This window comes from Mercenaria mercenaria, chromosome 2, assembly GCF_021730395.1.
Source record: "Mercenaria mercenaria strain notata chromosome 2, MADL_Memer_1, whole genome shotgun sequence".
NCBI lineage: Eukaryota > Metazoa > Mollusca > Bivalvia > Venerida > Veneridae > Mercenaria > Mercenaria mercenaria.
Window position 1 is genome coordinate 55,597,244 of NC_069362.1, and position 20,212 is coordinate 55,617,455.

Genomic DNA, 20,212 nt, shown 5'->3' on the forward strand with positions numbered 1-20,212 from the left:
TCAGTTGTGTCAGTTCATTGTTAAGGTCACAGCTCAAGGTCAAAGGTTCAAGTTACCCTTTCACTATCCATAACAGTGGCGGGGGTTTTAGCTGTCTTTCAGACTGCCATGTAATAATTGATTTTAGGACGGGAGATAGTTGTTTGTTTCAGTGTAAGATCGATCAAATCATTCTATATACATCTCGCGAAAATGTAAACTAGTGTTCAAGCGTGAAAAATAATCAATTTTACTATAAATCAAAGAAATTTTATATTATGCAGTTAAATGTATGTGTACTATAAATCAAAGAAATTTTATATTATGCAATTAAATATATGTGTACTATAAATCAAAGAAATTTTATATTATGCAATTAAATATATGTGTACTATAAATCAAAGAAATTTTATATTATGCAATTAAATATATGTGTACTAAATTGTACACATTTTACAAGTAGTATAACATCTCACCCAACGCGCAACGTTACGCTTAAAATTATGGCAAATATATGTTGGAAAAAGTTATATAGTTCTTCTAGATTGATTTCTTTTACATTTTAATATAATTATTTTTTAATGTTTTTTTTTTTCTATAAAAACAATCAGATTATATATAATTCATATTCTTTCGCGTTAAATTGATGTTGCGTGCAAGTGAAAACTGTATTTGGATTTCTTACTTCTGAAACAGTGGGTTTATCAGGGTATAATCTATCGTTTTATTTCAGCAATATCTGAAAACTTGGCAAGAAATTCAATAAAACTATAAAATGTAGCGATAAAATCATAGCTCTTTTATTTATTCAAACACACTTTCTACTGCACTTTGTCTGGTTGGTATTAATGTAGCTTTTAAAAGTAATTTTAGTCTTATTTCTTGTTCACTGACTTTTACACTGTTTGGTATAACTCTTAATCGACACCCAACTTTATGCACTAACATTAACTCTTGCGGCTAAAATGACTTTTAAAGCAACTCTGTCTGTTATCAGGAACAAAGTGTTAAACTGGTAAATCTTTAGGAACGATGGGTAGAAAGATTAGCTGATCAAATATTTAGTAGAATTGTTGGCAAACTTTTAGGTTTTTAGTCATCGCTTTAAATAATTACTTGGATATAACGTTAGATTATAACATGATAAACCCATTGTTTGAAACGGAGAGAAATCCAAATATGATTTTTCACTAGTACGGAACAACACCTGAACGCAAAAGGATATGAACTGTATGTAAGGACTGGAAATTTGCTTCAAATAGAAAAAAAATGTATAATACTGCTTAAACGCTAAAATAATACACGCCAAACTATTAAAATCTAAAAGAAACATGTATATCGCGTAGACATATTTAACTTTTTTCCAACAGCATCTTGACTTCATGAAATATAGCGTGACGTTACGCATGGCGCAGGTCTCAGCGCGGTTGAATAAGATAACATGAGATAAATTTATTTTAACTCTGCAAGATAATAAAGCAGTACAAAATAAGCGATGAGTTTTTCAATTAGTTAAAAAATAAGAATTAAAATGAACGTGCAATACATATATACATAAATAAATCTGGTATAATAATAATAATGATAATAATAATAGATGTTTTTCAATTAATTAAACATTAAGAATAAAAATGAACGTGCAATACATATATAAATCTGGTATAATAATAATAATAATAATATCATCAATAATAATAATAATAATGAATCAACTTTCACGTTATGCCGAATTAACTTTCACTCGGGAACACCAGTTTTCAGTTTATTCGGTGAAAGAAATTTCGATCTTATATGGAAACCAACACATGCCCCATTTCTATATATTTTTACAGCAATAGTAGGTAACAAACATCAATATTTTGAGGAGATACGGCTTAAAAATAAAGTTACACAACCTAGGACTGAAATCATTTTAATTGTTGTTAGATATTTTTTGTTTTATGTTCCCAAGATATTCCCTGAAGAAATTTAACTTCACATTATTATTCCTCAAGACCAGATGACATGTTGAACACATCACCTATGCCTGATGGTCAAAAGCCAAAGGTCACAATTCAAGGTCAAAGGTCAGATATTTGGGTTTTGCTCCATAACTTTTGTGCCTAGAAGGGTTTTATTCCTTAATGGATTTGATTCAAACTTAAAATAGTTGTTCAACATCATCACCCATATGACACAAGGTCGATAACTCTTGCACCAATATTTCATAAATTATGCCCCCCATTTTTACTTAGAATTTAAGGTTAAAGTTTTTAACACTCACTCACCAAACATGTTTGAGGGGGGTATATAGGAGTCAGTTTTGTCCCGTCCCGTCGCGTCCCGAAATCTATTATCTCAGTTATTACCAAATGGATTTGATTCAAACTTAAAATACATGTTCCACCTTATCACCCACATCATGTGACACAAGGTGCATAACTCTTGACACCAAGTTTTCATGAATTATGTCCCCTTTTACTTAGAATTTAAGGTTAATTTTGTTGTATTTTCACTATATCTCAGTTATTACTAAATGGATTTGATTCAAACTTAAAATAGATGTTCCACCTCATCACCCACATCATGTGACATAAGGTGCATAACTCTGACACCTTTTTTTTATGAATTATGCCCCTTTTTACTTAGAATTTAAGGTTGATTTTGATGTATTTTCACTTTATCTCAGTTACTACTGAATGGATTTGATTCAAACTTAAAATAGATGTTCCACCTCATCACCCACATCATGTGTCACAAGGTGCATAACTCTGACACCAAGTTTTCATGAATTATGTCCCCTTTTACTTAAAATTTAAGGTTAATTTTGTTGTATTTTCACTATATCTCAGTTATTACTAAATGGATTTGATTCAAATTTAAAATAGTTGTTCCACCTCATCACCCAGATGATGTGACATAAGGTGCTTAACTCTGACATAAATTTTTTATGAATTATGTCCCCTTTTACTTTAAATTTAAGGTTGATTTTGATGTATTTTCACTATATCTCAATTATTACAAAATGGATTTGATTCAAACTTAAAATAGATGTTCCACCTCATCACCGACATCATGTGACACAAGGTGCATAACTCTGACACCAATTTTTCATGAATTATACCCCTTTTTACTTAGAATTTAAGGTTAATTTTGATGTATTTTCACTAAATCTCAATTACTACTGAATGGATTTGATTCAGACTTAAAATAGATGTTCCACCTCATCACCCACATCATGTGACACAAGGTGCATAACTCTGACACTATTTTTCTTGAATTGTGTCCCCTTTTACCTAGAATTTAAGGTTAATTTTGATGTATTTTCACTATATCTCATTCTGATTGGCTTAGAGCCAAAGGGAAGTAACCTTTTTTTAACCTTTGTACTGAGTTTCTTCCCCTTAAATTCCAGGAATTAGTCTATTTTTAGAAATCTTATTTTTAGATTTTCAATATTTTAGGTATTTTTCTAACTTTTTTATTATAAGTCTTATGTAAAAAGTAAAAACATTTTTCCGTGGTAACATGGGTCGGTAAGACACTTTTTTTGTATTCACTTTTAGTGTATCTCTAATATTAGAGATTTAATATATTTACTAGTATTACTATACTAGTATTACTTATATGTGGAAGCCCAGGATGAAGTACTCCAAAGTATTTTTAAGATTCCTTGGTTGCCATTCTTCTATGACAAGACCGTATGGTGGTAGTATGAGTCACTCCTGTGACAGTTCTAGTTACTAAATGGATTTGATTCAAACTTAAAATAGATGTTCCACCTTATCAACCACATCATGTGACACAAGGTGCATAACTCTGACACCAATTTTTCATGAATTATTAAGTCCGCTTTTACTTAGAATTTAAGGTTAATTTTGATGCATTTCCACTATATCTCATACATATAACTTCTGTGCCTGGAAGGGTTTTATTGCTTAATGGATTTGATTCAAACTTAAAATAGTTGTTCCACATCATCACCCTCATCATATGACACATGGTGCATAACTCTTGCACCAACATTTACTGAATTATGCCCCCTTTTTGGTTAGAATTATATTTATATAGTGTTTTCATACACTTTATCTGTACCTCTCTTATAATTTGATATTTTTTAACACAGACTCAGGCTACTGTGCAATTTTCATCCACCACTGGAGTCAAATCAAACACTTCCAGTGTTCGAAATTCACGGTAGTCCGAGGCTACCAAATTTCAGCTCGGGCTATCGATTTTTCGCAGATACAAGCCCGACCAGGCTACCGAATCTTCCTAATTTGATTAAAATTCTTGCTAATTAAACGAGTATAGCATCGTGATTTCATATGATCTCCATTAATAAACACTAAGAAGGCATCACGCATCCTCCAGACTGAGGAACGATATTGAATTATTGTTCTTTTTTGCACTCTCATGTGTTGACAATCAAATGCAAAGTGTCAAAGATGAAACCGCAACGCTAATTGGCTGAATACAATCTCCTCTAGTGTAACGGATAATTTGATTAGCTTTCACACTTCTCGTGAAAATCTCACAAGTACCTGAAGTAGGCGGAGCTTAAATTATGCTATCAGCATTTGTGTGTGTATTCAGCACTCATTTTGACATCTTCCAAATTGTCCGTCAGTGTAACAGTAATTGGCGAGTGCGAATCCTAAAAAATCGGGCATTAGAGTTTAGATTTCGTTTGGCAAGGAGTGTCATGTCCGGTGCTTTTGGACTCTGGTGATGCTGATCTGGACTGGAGTATTTAGAGTTAAATATTTTTGAAATTTATTCCTTCAAACATTCATAGAAATGTCTGTAAAACAAAATGTCATATGGTGCAAAACTTAAGTATTTTAAGGTGTTAAAGTTCGGGCTAGTGAAATTGGTGTCGGGCTTGGAAAATTCCCTATCTGGTAGCCCGAACAGGCTAGTGGATTCAGATCTGAATTTCGTACACTGCACTTCAGTGACAATTCTTGACAGATATAAATGTTTTGGTACACAGGTGTAACATCATAAAATACAGGTCAAGTTCGATTTAAGTTGCACCTTCTTTTGGCCATGCCTTTCTTATGATTGCCATTCTTCTGTGACAAGACCGTATTGTGAGGGTATTCGTCACTCCTGTGACAGTTCTAGTTCTGCTTGCTGGTTGCTTCTTAATGACAGTCAAAACTTTATATATATTCCTTCGATTACATTTTTTTTTTCTGACGGAGCTTTACGTTTTTAGTGAAAACATAGTTCAAAGCAATGATTTTTTTGTACATGTATTAAATTTTAGAAATATTCTTCAGATTGAATATTTTCATTATGATTATACTTTACAATGTCATTTTGACTACGTCTGCTATTTATTGCAGCTTGAGAAATGAATAAAATACCATACAGTTGTGTTGTTTATTTTGTTTAAATAAAATAGGACATACAGTTGCATTGATTATTGATGTTCCTTTCCTTTAATAGGTTTATTTCCTTCATACCATTTGCAAAATGCAGGTATGTTCAATTGGTCATACTTCCTTCTCATTTGCAAAATACATGTACAGAGAAGTGTATTCTTAACAACTAGCGCTTTGTCATCAATAGTTACCTTTCTTTCATTGACGCCATTTGTAAAATGCAGGTTACAATTGTTACCTTCTACTGTCAGGTTACCCCGACTTGTCCGCTGTCATCCAATTACTTTCCCTTCCCATATTGGCGCCATCTGCAAATACGTCCATTTATATGTACTTGCCCTACCCCTTTGACACCATTTGCATTATAAACGAGGGTTATATAACCTACTTCTTTTTCAGTTAAGATATATATATATATATATATATGTATATAACCGACCTTTTCTATCCACAGCTTCTTTATTTACCTCCTAGTAATTTGTAGGGAATTTGTTGTACTGCATTTGCAAAATCATGTGGGAGTTTCATCTATTCGTTAACTGACTTACACTTTTCATCCAAAATTACTTCCCTTACCCAATAGACGCCATTCCTAAATGGGAGGCTACCCTAGCACCTCTTTCCCATGCAAAGTTACTTTCCCTATCCCCTTGATTTGCAAAACCCGTTTTTCATTAGAAATTACTTCCCCTACCACTCTTTCGCTATTTGGAAAATTAAGGGGAGGTCACCGACCTTTTTTCCATTAAAGGTTACTTCCCTAACCCCCATGACGCTATTTGCAAAATTAAGGGGAGGTCACAAACCGACCTGGCTTTTTCCATTAAAGATTACTTCCCCTTCATGCCATGACGTCATTTGCAAAACTAGGGGAGGTCACTCTAACCAACCGGGTTTTTCAATTAAAGATTACTTACCCTTCCTGAGTTGACCACATTTGCAAAATTAAGGGGAGGTCGCTAACCGATCAGGTTTTATTTTCCATTAAGATTTACTTCCTCTACCCACCTCGACGCCATTTGCAAAATTAAGGGGAGGTCACTCTAACCGATCTTCGCTTTTTTCCATCGAGTTACTTCCCGACGATGCCATCTGCAAAATTAAGGGGAGATCACTCTAACCGACTGGCTTTTTTCATTAAGAGTAACTTCCCCTACCCGCCTTGACGCCATTTGCAAAATTAAGGGGAGGTCAGTAACTGTCTTTGACTTTTTTTTCATTAAGAGTTGCTTCCCTACCTGCCTTGACGCCATTTGCAAAATTAAGAGGAGGTCACTCTAACCGACTGGTTTTTTCCATTAAGAGTTACTTCAAAATTAAGGGGAGGTCACTCTAACCGTCCTTTTTTTCCATTAAGAGTTACTTCCCATACCCACCTTGACGCCATTTGCAAAATTAAGGGGAGGTCACTCTAACCAACCTTTGTTTTCCATTAAGAGTTACTTCCTGTACCCGCCTTGACGCCATTTGGAAAATTAAGGGGAGGTCACTCTAACCGACCTTTGTTTTCCATTAAGAGTTACTTCCCATACCAACCTTGACGCCATTTTGAAAATTAAGGGGAGGTCACTCACCGACCTTGGTTTTTTCCATTAAGAGTTACATCCCCTACCCGCCTTGACGCTATTTGGAAAATTAAGGGGAGGTTACTCTAACCGACCTTGTTTTTTTTCCCATTAATCGTTACTTCCCCTACCCGCCTTGACGCCATTTGTAAAATTAAGGAGAGGTTACTCTAACCGACGTTTTTTTTTCCATTTACAGTTACTTCCCCTACCCGCCTTGACGCCATTTGCAAAATTAAGTGGAGGTCACTAATCGACCTTGGTTTTTTTCTATTAAGAGTTACTTCCCCTACCCAACTTAACGCCATTTGCAAAATTAACTAACCGACTGCTTTTTTTTCATTAATTGTTACTTCCCCTACCCGCCTTGACGCCATTTGCAAAAGTAAGGGGAGGTTACTCTAACCGACCTTGGTTTTTTTTCCATTAAGAGTTACTTCCCCTACCCGCCTTGACGCCATTTGCAAAATTAAGTGGAGGTCACTAACTGACCTTCGTTTTTTTCCATTAAGAGTTACTTCACCTACCCGCCTTGATGCCATTTGCAAAATTAAGGGGAGGTTACTCTAACCGACCTTGTTTTTTTCCCATTAAGAGTTACTTCCCCTACCCAACTTGACACCATTTGCAAAATTAAGGGATGTCACTCTAACCGACCATGGTTTTTTCCATTAAGAGTTACTTCCCGTACCCGCCTTGACGCCATTTGCAAAATTAAAGGGATGTCACTCTAACCGACTTTGGTTTTATTTTCCATTAAGAGTTACTTCCCGTTCCCGTACCCTCCTTGACGCCATTTGCAAAATTAAGGGGAGGTCACTCTAACCGACCTTGTTTTTTTCAATTAAGAGTTACTTCCTCTACCCGCCTTGACGCCATTTGCAAAATTAAGGGATGTCACTCTAACCGGCCATGGTTTTTTCCATTAAGAGTTACTTCCCCTACTCGCCTTGACGCCATTTGCAAAATTAAGGGGAGGTCAGTCTAACCGACCTTGGTTTTTTTCCATTAAGAGTTACTTCAAAATTAAGGGGAGGTCACTCTAACCGTCCTTTTTTTCCATTAAGAGTTACTTCCCCTACCCACCTTGACGCCATTTGCAAAATTAAGGGGAGGTCACTCTAACCAACCTTTGTTTTCCATTAAGAGTTACTTCCTGTACCCGCCTTGACGCCATTTGGAAAATTAAGGGGAGGTCACTCTAACCGACCTTTGTTTTCCATTAAGACTTACTTCCCATACCTGCCTTGACGCCATTTGGAAAATTAAGGGGAGGTCACTCACCGACCTTGTTTTTCCATTAAGAGTTACACTCCCCTACCCGCCTTGACGCATTTGGAAAATTAAGGGGAGGTACTCTAACCGACCTTGTTTTTTTTCCCATTAATCGTTACTATCCCCTACCCGCCTTGACGCATTTGAAAATTAAGGAGAGGTTACTCTAACCGACCTTGTTTTTTTTCATTAAGAGTTACTTCCCCTACCCGCCTTGACGCCATTTGCAAAATTAAGTGGAGGTACACTAATCGACCTTGTTTTTTTCATTAAGAGTTACTTCCCCTACCCAACTTAACGCCATTTGCAAAATTAACTAACCGACTGCTTTTTTTTCATTAGATTGTTACTTCCCCTACCCCTTACGCCATTTGCAAAAGTAAGGAGGTTACTCTAACCGACCTGGTTTTTTTTCCATTAATGAGTTACTTCCCCTACCCACCTTGACGCCATTTGCAAAATTAAGTGGAGGTACACTAACCCGACCTTGGTTTTTTTTCCATTAAGAGTTACTTCCCCTACCCACCTTGACGCCATTTGCAAAATTAAGGGGAGGTTACTCTAACCGACCTTGTTTTTTTCCCATTAAGAGTTACTTCCCCTACCCAACTTGACACCATTTGCAAAATTAAGGGATGTCACTCTAACCGACCATGGTTTTTTCCATTAAGAGTTACTTCCCGTACCCGCCTTGACGCCATTTGCAAAATTAAAGGGATGTCACTCTAACCGACTTTGGTTTTATTTTCCATTAAGAGTTACTTCCCGTTCCCGTACCCTCCTTGACGCCATTTGCAAAATTAAGGGGAGGTCACTCTAACCGACCTTGTTTTTTTCCATTAAGAGTTACTTCCTCTACCCGCCTTGACGCCATTTGCAAAATTAAGGGATGTCACTCTAACCGACCATGGTTTTTTCCATTAAGAGTTACTTCCCCTACTCGCCTTGACGCCATTTGCAAAATTAAGGGGATGTCAGTCTAACCGACCTTGGTTTTTTTCCATTAAGAGTTACTTCAAAATTAAGGGGAGGTCACTCTAACCGTCCTTTTTTTCCATTAAGAGTTACTTCCCCTACCCACCTTGACGCCATTTGCAAAATTAAGGGGAGGTCACTCTAACCAACCTTTGTTTTCCATTAAGAGTTACTTCCTGTACCCGCCTTGACGCCATTTGGAAAATTAAGGGGAGGTCACTCTAACCGACCTTTGTTTTCCATTAAGACTTACTTCCCATACCCGCCTTGACGCCATTTGGAAAATTAAGGGGAGGTCACTCACCGACCTTGGTTTTTTCCATTAAGAGTTACATCCCCTACCCGCCTTGACGCTATTTGGAAAATTAAGGGGAGGTTACTCTAACCGACCTTGTTTTTTTTCCCATTAATCGTTACTTCCCCTACCCGCCTTGACGCCATTTGTAAAATTAAGGAGAGGTTACTCTAACCGACCTTGTTTTTTTTCCATTAAGAGTTACTTCCCCTACCCGCCTTGACGCCATTTGCAAAATTAAGTGGAGGTCACTAATCGACCTTGGTTTTTTTCTATTAAGAGTTACTTCCCCTACCCAACTTAACGCCATTTGCAAAATTAACTAACCGACTGCTTTTTTTTTCATTAATTGTTACTTCCCCTACCCGCCTTGACGCCATTTGCAAAAGTAAGGGGAGGTTACTCTAACCGACCTTGGTTTTTTTTCCATTAAGAGTTACTTCACCTACCCGCCTTGATGCCATTTGCAAAATTAAGGGGAGGTAACTCTAACCGACCTTGTTTTTTTCCCATTAAGAGTTACTTCCCCTACCCAACTTGACACCATTTGCAAAATTAAGGGATGTCACTCTAACCGACCATGGTTTTTTCCATTAAGAGTTACTTCCCGTACCCGCCATTTGCAAAATTAAAGGGATGTCACTCTAACCGACTTTGGTTTTATTTTCCATTAAGAGTTACTTCCCGTTCCCGTACCCTCCTTGACACCATTTGCAAAATTAAGGGGAGGTCACTCTAACCGACCTTGGTTTTTTCCATTAAGAGTTACTTCCTCTACCCGCCTTGACGCCATTTGCAAAATTAAGGGGAGGTCACTCTAACCGACCATGGTTTTTTCCATTAAGAGTTACTTCCCCTACTCGCCTTGACGCCATTTGCAAAATTAAGGGGATGTCAGTCTAACCGACCTTGGTTTTTTTTCCATTAAGAGTTACTTCCCCTACCCGCCTTGACGCCATTTGCAAAATTAAAGGGATGTCACTCTAACCGACCTTGGTTTATTTCCATGAAGAGTTACTTCCCCTACCCGCCTTGACGCCATTTGCAAAGTTAAGGGGAGGTCACTCTAACCGACCTTGGTTTTTTCCATTAAGAGTTACTTCCCCTACCCGCCTTGACGCCATTTGCAAAGTTAAGGGGAGGTCACTCTAACCGACCTTGGTTTATTTCCATGAAGAGTTACTTCCCCTACCCGCCTTGACGCCATTTGCAAAGTTAAGGGGAGGTCACTCTAACCGACCTTGGTTTATTTCCATGAAGAGTTACTTCCCCTACCCGCCTTGACACCATTTGCAAAATTAAGGGGAGGTCACTCTTACCGACCTTTGTTTTATTTTCCATGAAGAGTTACTTCCCCCTACCCGCCTTGACGCCATTTGCAAAATTAAGGGGAGGTCACTCTTACCGACCTTGGTTTTATTTTCCATGAAGAGTTACTTCCCCCTGCCCACCTTGACGCCATTTGATTGATGTTGTACACTAAGCACATTAATAAGTACAGTATGCCAGAAATGCCTGTTTCTAAACGGTTTCTCTCTTTCTATTACTGGGACTTTCTCCGCTTTGTCAGTCTAGTCAGATCGCTTTGTGTCTGTACTGAAAAAGGATGAATTTGGCACCCGGAGTGCCTGCCACTTTATGTAAAATTCTTCATAATGGACGGGTGCTGAGTAAATCTAATAATGAAAATCATATAATAACAATAAAAATAATGAGAAGAAAGAAGAAGAAGAATGCAATGTTGCGTGTTGGCTACATAGTAAGATCTAAAATGATTGAACGCATCAGTGTCATTTACAGGCAAATAAGTGTCCCTAGGTAGGACCACAAGACTTATGTAGGTTCCACACAAAAACGCGAAAGAAAGTATATGTTTCATTATACCATTATGAAGATATGTTATTAATGCACAAACAATGAATAATATAAGTGATATAATTAGAATGAACTTAAACAGCTGTTCCATCTGAAAACTTTTATAAACTGACATTTTTATGTTGTTAATTGTACATATATTGTATGAAAACACATACATATTTCTGGTATATATAATATTGTAAATATTTTTAGTTGCCAATCTTTATATTGGATTGAAATCTCGGTAGAACAATCAAACAACAAAATTGTCGTGTGTACAACATCAAACAACAAAATGTTGCTTGTACCAAAATATTTTTGCAAAAGAAGGTTTTAGAAGTAGCAGATAAAAAACTTAAATCACAGTATAAATTTATGTATATGTACAAATCAATTTACATCCCGTAAAGAGTTCGTTTTGTACAGGAATTACTTTTTCATGCACGGCTACGATTTTTTCATCATTATAAACTGGCACTGTACCTTCAATAACTTTTTAACAAACAACGATAAACATGTAAGACTAAAAGCCGAGTGAAGATAAATTATATGGCCACCGACTGGGCGTTATCGTTCGAAATTTTGTATATAATAAACACATCACTGCAAAATGTGTCCTCTGTTAGGTCAAATGGTAAACAAATAACGCTATTTTTGAACTGCAAACAGCATTTTCCTCGCCTAAAAATCAGCAAAATGCAAAACACGTCCACACCCTGCATAATGTTAATTTTAGTTCAAATAGAACTGTTGAATATGATTAGAAACCAACACATAAATTAAAACACACAACTAATTTTTCTATTGGCCTACAAGAGTAACTGTGACGTATATATTGTGGCAATATCAAACTATCGCTGTTTTTGTTTGAAGTTGTTCAAATTGAAACGCGGGCAAAGTATCAAATGGGAAAGATCTTCTTAACAGGTACAAGTAAATTTGTAGTAATTTATACACACCACATAAAACCATTCAAAGCATGTGGTCGTTTTATACAGAATTATAAGAGGCTATATCTAAAAGCTATTTTTGTACATTCTATAGTAAATGAATTAAAACAGTAGATTATACAAATTTGTAAAATGAAATCCTAATTACGAGATAAAAATATTTCGAACCTGGCATAAGGACGCAAAAAGACATATCTTTACAACAGAAAAAACATGTGTTACAGAGATATCACTATAATTCACAGACATATCCCTTATAAATATCTTGTTATGATCGGGAAAGGTGCTCCCTGTGTGGAAGTCTCGATGTGCCCCCACCCAACCACCTGTCGAAAATCATTGTCTTAAACTTTCGTTAACAGTTCCCTGTCAAACATATAGATGATCTCGCCTACCTCGGCAAAGTTGTCAGTTTGAGTCCGGGCTCGGCCTTGTGAAATTATTTTTTAAAGAAGCTATCCAGCAAGCCTGCGACAGTTTCTGGTTCTTTCCAGTGTGTTTCTCTACTACAAACAGACGATTATCGACGTTTACGTCCATTCTACATATAGAGGAGCAACTTGGACAGTAAAAATGTCCCCACATCTGATGTTCCCAAATATAATCAGATTTGATTTTTTTGGAGTACACAAATTAAATATTTTAGTTAACTATCGACAGTTTTTCGTTATTTCATTGATTTTGCAAAGATAGCTGTAAATCAGCGACAGATACGTTACACTGCGAATTTTGATTCAAAAAACTATTTTAATATAACATATAACAATATTTGTGTCCGTTATTTACCTGTCCAGACTAAATACTCTTTATAGTTTAATAAGAAATGAAGTTATTTATATATCATGATTGATAAAATAAATCAAACTGTATGGAAAAAATAATTTCATTTACACAAAATTTAATATCAATTATCATAAAACGCACTTCATATTGGATTATGAAATAAGATCTGTATCATTATGTAGATTAACGCACTTGATTTGTTTGTTTGTTTGTTTTGGGTTTAACGCCATTTTTCAACAGTATTTCAGCCATGTAACGGCGGGCAGTTAACCTAACCAGTGTTCCTGGATTCTGTACCAGTACAAACCTGTTCTCCGCAAGTAACTGCCAACTTCCCCACATGAATTATCACAGGTGGAGGACTAATGATTTCAGACACAATGTCGTTTATCAAATAGTCACGGAGAACATATGCCCCGCTCGAGGATCGAATTCGCGACCCCGCGATCCGTAGACCAACGCTCTTACCTACTGAGCTAAGCGGGCGGGCTTAACGCACTTGAATTGATGAGGGAAACATACTATATGAAAAATATAACTGTTGGTTTTTAGATATATATCCGAAAATACAGTCTTTTTGGTGAAAATAGTCTACCCATTTCGTATAAACGTATCTGTTGCATTTTTACACTGATTAATTGGCGTTACATTTGCTTTATATTTCAAACATTTTGATATGATTCTATTTGAAAATAAAGAAATATAACACAAAATGTATATGTTTTGTATAAAAAAAACTTTAACTTGAACATCTAACATAAAAATAGAAATTGTAACGTATCTGTTTTATTCATTATCTATGATGTCTTATCAAAGAAGTATAAAATACATATATTTATTTTTATAGCTCTTTGGTCTTATTAACTCCAGATATCAATAATAAAACCATAATCAACTTTTTTCTAAAACTTTAAGTTAAGGTGATAATTATTCAAACAATTCAAACATTTTTACACATTTATAGCACAGTGGAATAACGTATCTGTTGTTTGTAACGTATCTGTTTTTAATACGTTTTCTCAAGTGAAAAATATGAAATCTGGACTAAATGTTAAATACTTTAACTCGGATACAAAGTTAAACACGTGTTCTACTAGGGCTGTCACTGATTGGGTCTTAGGCATATCGACGATACCGATATATCAGAAGACAGATATCGACGATACATCGATATATCGATTATAAAGTTAGATTAACAACTTATTTGTTCATATGCATACTATATACCTTCCTGTAAATGCTGTTTTTAGTTTTATTGTCTACTTTTCATATTACTGTTTGATTGTGCTGTATTAATTTTGTATTTATGAAATAAAAAAATAAATAAAAATTCATAAAATCTGTCATTTTTATTTTGCCTTCACTTCTCTTTTGCACTGAACTTAAGTTCTTTTTGAAGGTCTGAGTGTTTATCTGGATAGTTTTTTCTCTCTGTAAAATATCGATTTTTGAAAATGGGAATCATCTAATCGATCGACAAAAAAATATCGTTGATACATCGATATCGTTTCTATCGATGACAGCCCTATGTTCTACTACACTGTCCAGTAACATTTGTTACAGTAGATAAATGCAGTATAAATGTATGCTGAATGAAACACTTCGTAACGTATCTGTTAAAAAGAAATTGAAACACGGTGGCAGTTGAACATCATCTTATTTTATTTTCTACAATATGTTTTTTTCGTTAATAAATAAATATTATTTTGATAATCATATCATTAAACATTCAAACTGTCAATAGTCGTTCCGGAACAAGCATTACACACCTGAGTATTTGAGGTGAATAGATATTGTAACGTATCTGTTGTCAAAATTGCCGACACAAAATGTACGTGTCAATATACAAATGATTGACACATATTGAAAAAGGCGACGTTTTGTTCAAGATAAATTTTTTAGATATATATCATTAACTAATCATTTGAGCATAACAGTTTAGTAATTGTCCAGATATTTAAATTTCAGTACCATGCAATTTAATTTAACCCTAGATCGCCGACATAGATTTTTGATCTCATGTGCATGTGTAAACGTATGATTTCGAAAATTAGTTATCTTTAGTGGACATTTCAGTGGGAATTTAGACACTAAATTGATTTGTGGCATCATTTTTTTGTTGTTAGAGTATTGGTATTGATCACGTGTCATTACCAAATATTATGCAATCAACAATACAATCGCGGTGATAAGACAAATAACTGATAACAAGTGTCAACCGGCAATCCAATCAACATGTTCGTGAATACCCGTCAAAACGGCGTATGATTGTAATTTTATTGTATTTTTGAGTTGATAGATTCAAGATTTTTGCTTCAATTAGGAATATTATATAATACCATTTAAAGACTATTTTGAAATAATTTAAACCAAAAGAATCAAAATTTTTAAGAAATTTACCTACCTAAGTTAAAAGCTAACAAAATAATGACGATTGTAGTTCATCCACGAGTGCGCAAATTTCACGTGCGCTCAACCTCGTATAAAAACGTTTTGCTTTTTTAAATTAATTATTCATTTTAGATATGATTGAATTCTGTCATAAACCCTAAAAATGCGGTTTATTACAGAAATACGGGTGTATAATAGAGAATTTTAGGACATGGAAATTCATTTACGAATGCGCAAATTTACAGTGCCCTCGCAGATTTTCAATCGTGTACAAGACGTAATGCGCAAAATTATTTTAATTTCTTTTTGAAAATAAATTATTTATGATATATGTGTTTGAATTCAGTCATAAACCACTTCAAAAATACCATTTGTTGAAGAAATACGGGTGTATTTCGGTTAAGGTAATTTCCCGAGCGGTCGCCAGATTTCGATCTGGTATAAAATCGTTTTGCGTTAAAGTATTTTATTTTCCCTTTTTAATATTATTATTTATATTATACAGGAATGATTTCTGCAAAAAATCTCTATACGAAAATACCATTTATTAATAAAATACGGGTGTATTTCGGTTATGAAAATTTCCCGCGCGATCGCCGAATTTCAATCTCTTATAAAATCATATTGCGTGAACGTATTTTATTTTCCTTTCATATGTTAATTATTTATGATATATATGATTGAATTATATCAAAAACACTTCTAAAATACCTTTGAATTAAAAAATACAGGTGTATTCCGGTTATGCAACGTGTATTCCGGTGTACTCCGGTTTTTAGGTGGATTCCGGTTTAATGTGTGACCCCTATAAAACAGGGTGTCAGACTATTCCATGGGGTCAATTTTCAACCGGGTCAAAATTTAATATTATACCGGGCATGTTCTAATCTCTGGCCTGCCCTGGCCTGGCCTGGCCCGATGAGCCCAATTTTCGACTGGGCCAGGCCAGGCCAGGCCATAGATATCAATTTTGTTAAAGGTGAAAGTGATTTCTACAGCATCTTTAAAATCTGACTTTTGAATTTGTTAACTGAAGAATATGTTTGGATATTTTGAGACATTATATAAATACATTTTGAATTCCTACTCAGCAAAATACACCTGGGAATAAGCCTGTAGCTAACAAAACTATTGAGTCTAATTTAAAGGTGATGCCTGGATTAAATGTTATGACTATTATCAGGGAATCTCCACCTCAATTCACTCTTGACTGGTGTCTTGGTTTCACCCCAATTGAATATCTATCTGCATTTAATTTTTTATCTATTGAGGATTATTTAGTATTGTCCGAAACTATTAAATTGTCACTCAAGAATATTCCGTATGCTTCCGTAAATAAATTTTCGGTGCCAAAACTTAAATAAAAATATAAATATTGAAAACCAAATAAAATATACGACCTGGTGATAAAGAAATGTTTTTTTTGCAGATTATAGTTGTGCTGACAAAAAGTTCAGCTACCAATCTCGGGGATGTGAGTTCGAGACACCTGTTTGACCATTTTCATTTTTTTTTTATTTCATCTGTAAACTTAGAATGCAGGAAAACTGTCACACTTATCGTGATTTATTGTTCATTTATTGAAAGAAATACACAAGTTTTTGACATTCTTCTACGTACAATTTATTACCAAGAGTGTTAGATATATTTGACAAAATGTTATAAGAAAAAAAAACAGTATCGATAAAAAGACATTATATCGATTAATGAAAACAGTCTGAATTGAAATCGAACCCATGGTAACGTGCGTGCAAGTCGGAGAACTTATCACTATGCCACTGTGCCATTGGTAAACTTTGCAGATTATTTTGGTCAATTTAGATATTTTCAGGTTACAAATATGGTGTAAAATAAAGAAAACGCCCGAAAATATTGGCGAAGATTAATGAGTGCCATCTGTCAATACTTACGGACAACAACTGTTATCCCCGTTCCGGGATCTGGGATAATATGATGTGGGGAAGTGATAAATAAATTTTATAGTCTAGGTTATATACATACTGAATATTTTTTGTAAGACAGCTTTTATATTGTTCTAAGTATGTGAAAAAAAATCCTACAAAGTTTTATGATTTAAATATATCAATTAGAAATAACATAAACACAATGATAAATATTTTTGTAATATATAACATATTACATACTAAAAATGATTTACATGCATATATCAATCAAGAATAAAGATTAGGTTGCTTAACATATCAACCACTAGTTCTCAATTTGGCAATGAAGATGGGCCACAAAGATGAAAAAACTCTGAATGGCAGTTACTGGGGATGTGTTGTGGATGAAGTCTTGATGAGTAAGAAACGATACTGAGAAACAGTCAAATAAAAGTAAAAACTGTCAAAGTAAAAATATAAAACAGGACTCATCTCAAAAAAACTTTAAGAACTGCAACAAGGATGGGAGGGAGTTGTGAAGGGACATGTAGAGACTAAGTGAAAACCATTACTTCCTTCCGGATAGACAGATGAACAGACAAATGCTGGCGCCAGTAGTGGGGTGGGGGAGGGTTTCAGCTCTGTAATAGCTCTCGTGACTTTATCACAGGAAGTGAAAAGAAAACTTAGATGCTAATTAATTTTTGTGTTAGAAAACTATATCAAATAATCTAAAATGCCAACACCCTGACCACTTATAAGAGGCCCCACAGTGAATATTATTTTTATTACTCATCCATAGATTGAACATCAGCTTGATTAAACCAAACACACATTAAAAGTTCAACTGAACAGTTAAGAGGTCAGCTAAGGATAGTGGGGACACAACCTGTAATTACAATTCCCAAAGAGATGCATTCACTGCATGCAAATATTCAGCTATATATTGCAGCAGGTAAACTTATTAATGAAATTATCCATTAGTTTTAAAACTAAGTGTTATAGTTGACTTTAAATAATTTTATTACATAAAAAACCTGGTAGTTATCATTTAGCTACACCATTTTCTTCAGAGCAAATCCCTATTTCAAATAAGATGAATGATGGCTAATTAATGATTCTCCAGAGGACTGGTTTCTCATTCTGTTTGACCTGCAGCAAGTAAACAATACAGGTTTATACTGCCTGCTACTGTAATTGTATATTTAGATTTACCGGTAATGCCATTCATTTCTATATATATGTACAATAAAATCTAGCTTGGCCTGGCCTGGCCCGGCCCAGTCGAAAATTTGTCTCATCGGGCCAGGCTAGGCCGGGCCAGGCCAGGCCAGAGATTAGAACATGCCATTATACCGGCAGTTCTTTGTTAACATTGCATAACGCAATCTTTGTTGTCAGAATAAATGACAAATTATCTCGTTCTTCTGTCAATGCTTCCAGTGACAACAGCAGCCATATTTGTTGTGTCATGTGACTGTACCAGTGTCAACCAATCAGACTACAGAAGTCGCTGGTGGTTACCTGTCGTACTTAAATCCTTCGTTAGTAATTCATTTGCCTGCATGCCATTATAAACAAAAGTAAGTTGTAATTTGAGTTTACCATGACTTAACTGACGCCTATATTCCATTTTTATATTCTGATGGTCGCGTCCATTAAGAGATAAAAAAAGGAAGTGCAGTTGAAGTGGCTATTCCTACGGTCCCGTAAGAATAGCCTCACAGGCTATTTCTACGGCTCTCTCGTAAGAATAGTGAAATTATAGCCCGCTGGTAAACAATTTATCGGAAGTTCCGTATTCCTAGACACACCTATGAGAATAGGCTAGGATTACGGAAGTATTTAAGAGGCATCAAATATATGTTAAGACATGCATAAATGATGTTGTAAACTTACTTTTTTCACTTAAAATAGCGAAAACGAAATACGAAAACGAATACGGGTCTTGTTTTCGCCCGATTCTATATGCTAGGAAATCTAAAGTGATTGGCAAAATCAAATCATAAACTTTTAAGGAATAAATATTTAAAAAGGTATTTTTGAGCTATTATTAAGAATATATATAATTCTTCATTTGTCTGCCAATTTTCAAACAAAAAATATATTTATTTAGTGTGGTTTTGGAAAGAAAAACTTATGTATACAGATGTTGATTTCGCCAGTTTCTTTAAGATTATACTAACCCGAAATGGCTGATCGATAGCACGAAATAATAGGACAGGCATGAAAAAAAACAACACAATATTTTTAGTGAAATAAGTTTTAAAGTTTACAATTACATTTATGCATGTCCTAACATACATTTGATGGGTCCTGCAATATACCACTAAGGACCGCTAAGGACCACTAAGGAGGTACAAAGGACCACTAAGGACCTCTAAGTGAGCACTAAGGACCACTAAGGGGTGACTTAGGGTACAATAAGGGCCCTTAAGAAAAATCTAAGAAATAAATGTTAAAATAAAAAAGATATGAGTAAATTATTTCAGGCAGTTTTCCTAGCAAAGACCGCTAAGGAGGCACTATGGGCCACTAAAGACTATTAAAGATGCACTATGGACAAATTAGGGGCAATTACGATAATAATTATTGAAAGCAGTGCCAATAGATTGTATTACTTTAATTTTCAAGTTTAAATTTTAATTATAAGATAGAATGGCCAGCTAACAGAGTGCTTAAGTTATAAATGTCTCATGAATAAAATGCATTTTGTCTGTTATCACATAAACAACACAATCAAAAATTAGTAACTTTTGTCTTCAATCTAAAATCATGAAATCTTAATTTTAACCTTACTTAACGATATAATAAATTAAATATATTAAATATAATGTACCTTAACAAATTCAATACTATATGTCTTATCAAAAGTTCTATATACATA

General features: G+C 34.9%; 1 protein-coding gene across 3 annotated transcripts in view; it reads left to right on the forward strand.

Annotated features, from left to right (window-relative positions):
* Positions 1-18,761: 18,761 nt before the first annotated feature.
* The window catches only part of LOC123563994 (protein N-terminal asparagine amidohydrolase-like), a 175,187-nt gene continuing 173,736 nt past the window's right edge, over positions 18,762-20,212 (forward strand). The window contains exon 1 of one of the 3 annotated variants that reach the window (XM_053536648.1): positions 18,762-18,908. The gene's annotated coding sequence lies outside the window, so the exon portion shown is untranslated. The remainder of the gene's footprint in view (positions 18,909-20,212) is intronic. The other 2 variants (XM_045357232.2, XM_053536649.1) reach the window with 2 other exon arrangements.